Raw genomic sequence first — 6,000 nt, 5'->3', positions numbered from 1 at the left:
AGCACAGGAGAAATGAATAAAAAGTAGTAGCTGTAACAGATGCAGTTGTCTTTGTGATCTTGGCAAGACAGCTTTTCTTTCTGAACCCAAATAAATCTTGGGAGTCTTTTGCAGACATGCCAGGCTTTCACTGACCTTTTCAAAGAAAGACCTGAACAACTTGTGATCCACTAAGCCACACACATAACAGCTGTGATGTATGGTGGCCCTACAGGGGCTCAATGGACTTCCTAGTTTTGTTACCTGCTTGACAAAAACAGGGGTAGAGGGTTGCGAGTCAAGCATCTGCCAGCCAGGTCACAACACATGGCAGATAAACTGTACTCAGCTAGGTGGCTCGTGAATTGTGAACACCTGTTCTCATGAGAACCAGAAAGTTGTTTTTCAGTCACAAAAAATGATATTCTCAGATTCTAAATTCTGCACAATATTGTAGTCCTTGGCACATCCAGATGGGAAAAAGCCATTTAGCAGAAGGGGAAGTGAGATTATCTTAATGGCATTTCTGTAAATTATCCAGAAACCTCTGGGTATCCCAGATCATATCTTCCAAAACTCTGTTGTCTTACAGTATAATACAAATATATATATACTAACAGCATGCCTAGAAATAATAGTAAACACACACAATATGACATAAAGCAAACAAAATAATTGAAAGTGAAGCCCAATACAAGATAAACAATAATAATCCTTCCGTCTCCTAACATTGGTCTAACCACCAGAGACAAAAAAATTGTTGTGGTGTGTAACCAAATTGCCGCAAAGAAAAAACACTCAAATGCCTGGGAGAAGAGAAGCATCTTTGCCTGGTGCTGAAAAGATTAGTTTTTGACCAGCCAGTTAACAATGCCCTTGAAACAATAAAAATGTATTTTATTTATTTATTTTATCATTACATTTATAATCCCACCTTTTCCCCAAGGAGCTCAAGGTAGGGTACACAGTCCTCCTCCTTCTCCATTTTATTTTCACAACAACCCTGTGAGGTAGGTTAGGCTGAGAGACTGTGAACAGCCCAAGGTTACCCAGCAAGCTTCATGGCAGAGTCGGAATTTGAACCCTGGTCTCCCAGGTCCTAATCCAACACTCTGTATATAACAATAAAAAAATGAGTCCAAACATTAACATCAATTCAGTCTACGCTACAGTTTTATCTAGGAAAGTGCTATGGCGCAGTCGTCATCTGCTTTGTGTGATTTGCATCACAAGCTGGGAACATCTTCAGGGCCAGCACCAGGCACGACTAGGCCCATGGGCACCAGCCTGACCCAGGCCTGGAGTGCCGTAGCCCAACACCCCCTCCCAATACAGGTGGTGTGAGGCTAATAAGCCTGCCCACACACGTCACCTACCTCTCAAATCAGTGTGCACAACAGCCATCAACCAAGATGGCGATGGGGCATCAACCCCTTAGGGAAGCTCTGCCACCACCTTGGGTGATAGCAGGCATGCATCATGGCATGCAGATAGATGAGAGAGGTAAGTGGGGGGCACGCAGGCAGCTTTTTGAAGCCTACACTGCCTGTATGGGGGGCTGCCTGGAAGCTCCTGCTCCACAGTCCATGGCAGCGTCAGGTTGCAGAACCCAATGCTGCCACAGATTGTGGCACAGGAGCAACACCATCTCACTCTAAGGAGGGTCATGTGGTCCCCTTCTGACATTGGGCCTGATTTCCTGTCTGAAATCTTGGAGAGTTGCTGCTAGTCAAGTGTCAGCAGTACTGAGCTAGATGGATGAATGGATCTGATTCAGCATAAGGCAGCTTCCTGCGTTCATATGTCAAGGTTGACTCTCCCGTGGATGGCCATGCCATAGACTGGGGGGGAGGGGCACTCCTGAAAAGACCCGTCCCCTCATTGCCACCGCCAGCTAGTCCCCTTCTCCCAGCCTACCCTATCTCGCAGGGCTGTTGTGAGATAAAATGTAGATGTGTTCCTCCAAACTCTAGGGAGGGAAAGAAAGGTGAAGTATAGTAATAATAATAGGAGGCAGACGTTTTCACACTTGTCCCTTATCTCTGCCAGAAACAGTAAATGTACAGAGCAAATGGAACTTCTTTATTTGTCCCAACCAGGGCTGTGGAGTTGGAGTCAGAGATGGGAGCAATTTTGGGTGGAGTCAGAGTCGGTAGAAATGTTCCGACTCCGACTCCTTCATAAATGGCAAATGTATATTAACTAGTAATAACAAATTTACTGTAGTAAAATGGTAGCACAAGGCATTTCATCACCACCACGTGAATCCAGAGCTTGGAAAAGTTACTTTTTGGAACTACAGCTCCCACGAGCCCAACTCCACAGTCCTGGTCCCAACAACTGTTTCAAATGCTGGAAGCAGGCTTTCAAATAACAGAATGCTTCCTCTTACTTAGATATTGAATGCAAATAAGGGAGGGGGGAACAGATGTTGCATTGTCAGCATGATGTTTTCCCTAGCCATGAGCCCATGACTGCAGTTTTATCAAGACAATGACACAGGATGTTAGTGCAGTTCTACACTTGCCTTCCTTTACTAACGGTAATACCAAACTGAGCAGCAAAACAGGAACTGCCTCACAAAAGGGATGTTACCCTAGGACTTGTGGTTGCTGTTTCCCCTTTGCAAGATCATTCACCACAGTTGTTAGAACATCTGCACATTGAGTGGAGGTGCCAGGCGGCTGCTAAAGCATTCTGATCCCGGAAGGACATCATCAGGCACCCTATTTTGTTACATGTGTGGGGAACCTTTTCCACCCTATTTTGTTGCATGCGTGGGGAACCTTTTCCACACCTCCTCATTGGCAACTTTCCAGGGGCCACATGCCAGTGTGGGTTGAACCAGAGACAAAAACGAGTGGAGCAACAGATGCAAGCTTAACCTTTGTTCAGCAAGCTAGATTCCACGATGTAAAACTCAGAGGTTCCTATGCCTCTCCATCCAGGCAAGCAAGAGACATTACTTCAAGGACACATTCCAGCCAGGCAAAGGCACTTGAGGGCAGTATAGAGCTGGGCTAGTGACAGGCATGGCCAGATTGAGAGGCCTAGAGGGTGCCTTTGGCCCCAGGCCTGAGGCCCGCCACTCCTGCTTTATCGCATTACAAAAAATGTAAGGTTCCAGTTGCAAAATACTCTCATAGGGATAACACTGTCACAGACCACAGTAAATTATTTCATTTAAAATATTTGTAGGGTACTTTTCTGGGCAAAAAAGCATAAATCATCCCGCACATCCCCCAGCTAATAAACATCATGCCTGGAAGGGTAGTTATTAGACCTTTAACACAAATCCAATAGAAGGGAATTGGAAAAGATATTTTGCCATTTGGAAATATGTTGTATTTGTGATCCTTGTATCTGAAGGAAAGTGATTCTCAAGGAAGCAGCAAGCCGTGTAACTAAGGTGGGGTGAACGAAGAGGTGGAACCTTCCCTGAGTCAACCCCAACAGGGGTGTAAAATGGGCATAAAAGATCATGTAATATATATATTGGCAAAAATGTTAAATTTTATGTTTTCTTTTCCTTATGGAAGAATTAAGCATGCTTTCAAGATGAAAAAACAGATAACAAGTTAAACAAATACAAAACAATTTATTTAATTTTCATTCAGAGCAACACTAATTGTTAGGTTAGGGCCCATTTATCTTTCGAGATATAAGGTGTTTCCTGCAACATCTCAGTGGATTTTGTAATTCAGCATAATGTGTTTCTCTGCCAAGAAGAAAATGTTGCATTGGAATTTGCCCAGAGTCTATGGTCCAAGCTCTCAGACAGACAGAACTTTATCAAGGCTGCACTAATATTGCCCAGCTGGCTTTCTGCAGAATCTTCCTGCTTATGGTGACCATGCAAACACCTTTTCCTCTTGTACACAAGGTGGGTGTGGCAACTCCAGGTAGAGGCCACCTACAACCATGAACTCAAGCAAAATTAGTTCAAATTCTATTTGTGGTTCCATATGCTTGACAAATAGGGATACAGAGCTTTAGCCAAGAAACTGGCAAAAGGAGGTACATTCTGGACCTAGCAAAGACTGCAAAGGCTAAACCAGGGCCAATCTTTTATAGAGGACTTATTTCCTACACTGAATACCTGTATTTGATGACAATACACACAAAGCACAGACTGGATTTCACATTGCTTTTAAAATATTAATTTGATTTATTGCCCACCCTTAAACATAAGGTGCCAATAACTTAAAATACAGCACTAAAAAGAGTTTAGAACAAATGATGTTGGATAGAGATGGGAATGAACAAGGAGAGAAAAAGGAATTCGTTAAGCTTCAGAAAATAAGTGAGAAACAAGATGAGCCTGAGGAGATGAAGCACTGCCTCAGAGCCAGAATTGGAAGACTGCCCTTAATACCACCAAGGAGTGTCCCTATGCGTCCAGCGTTCTGTGAGCCAATCAGGTGTTAGCCACTGAAAAGAGTCTTGTAAAGCAAAATTCAAGCCTGGTCATATTATTCTATAATTTTACAGGTTGTATAATCAGAGAGCCAGTGTGGTGTAGTGGATAGGGTGTTGGACTATGACCTGGGAGACCAGGGTTCGAATCCCCACACAGCCATGAAGTTCACTGGGTGACCTTGGGCCAGTCACTGCCTCTCAGCCTCATGAAAACCCTATTCATAGGGTCGCCATAAGTCGGAATTGACTTGAAGGCAGTACATTTACATTTTTATAATCTTAGAAGGGTGTGGGGCTGTGACTATTATGAAGGGACCCTGCACTTCTGAATTTGCCACTAGACTACTGATATACTACATTGGTGATCCACTTCTTTGGAAGACTAGGAAAAGTGAAGCTTCAGGACTGAGAATTCCACAGACTGTTACACAGCAGCCTTTGCACAGCTGGCTGGGGGTGATGGGAGTTGCAGTGCAAAACATCTGGAGGGCACCAGGTTAGTGAAGGCTGTTATAGATAGAAGGAGTAAGAGCAAGAAGGGCAGTAAACAGGTTATAATAGGGCCAACCACCACATCAAGGTAACAAGAGAGTTATGCAACTGTGCAGGGAGAGGGCATTACCCATTTATTTATTTATTGAAATATCAGCCAAAACAACAGCAGCACAGCAGGAGCTGTGTGCTAGGAGCTAAATGCCAGTGAGATAAATCCTGTAAAGAGCTAATCTTAGGAGGTGATCAGCCTATTGAGAGTTAGTTTACAACTCTGCCCTAGCAGGAAAGCCTGGAGGGGCCATAGTAAACTGCTATCAATTAGGCAGGGTGTGAAGAAAGTAGATGGAAATAATTTTTCCTTCCTTACTCATATAATACATGAGACTATCCAACAAAGCTGAATGTCAGAAGAGTCAGGAAAGACAAAGCAAAGAACTTCCTCTTTCACTGCACAGTGTGGAATTCGTTCCCACAAGAGGCAGTGATAGCCACCAACTTGGAAGGCTTTTTTAAGAGTTTAGACAAATTCATGGAAGATAAAGCTATCAATGGCTACTAGCCATGACGGCTGTGCTCTGCCACCACAGTCAGAGGCAGCATGCTTCTGAAAACTAGCTGTTGGAAGCTGCAGGAGGGGAAAGCACTCTTGAGCTCAGGTCCTGCTTGCAGGCTTCCCAGGGGCTTCTGGTTGGCCACTGTGAGAACAGAATGCTGGACTAGATGGGCCACTGGCCTGATCCAGCAGGGCTCCTGTGTTATGAAGTCACTACATCGTGCTCTAGCTGTACTGCCATTTCTCTCTCTCTCTCACACACACACACAAAATCTATCACCTTGTCGTGTGGAAAGGAAAGGAGAGCAAGTATAGATTAAGTCCCCACAGCTTACTCCAACAGAACTGCCCTCCTCACACCCCTGAACTGACTACCAACAACTGCCCTACAGGAAGGACTCCAGAAAGAGAGGCAGCAAAGACAAAATCAGGAGCCTGTTCTTGTTCCAGCTGGCCTGTCTCCTCATAGCCTTTAGCTAACACAAGTATTAAAGGTACAGCCTGCCCAGTCACATGTTAAACGGCTGCGGTACTCTAACCGTGCAAAGGTGGCA

Source organism: Rhineura floridana, chromosome 3 (assembly GCF_030035675.1).
Source record: "Rhineura floridana isolate rRhiFlo1 chromosome 3, rRhiFlo1.hap2, whole genome shotgun sequence".
Lineage (NCBI taxonomy): Eukaryota > Metazoa > Chordata > Lepidosauria > Squamata > Rhineuridae > Rhineura > Rhineura floridana.
The sequence above is the reverse complement of the archived record's forward strand: the minus strand, read 5'-3'. Positions refer to the sequence as shown.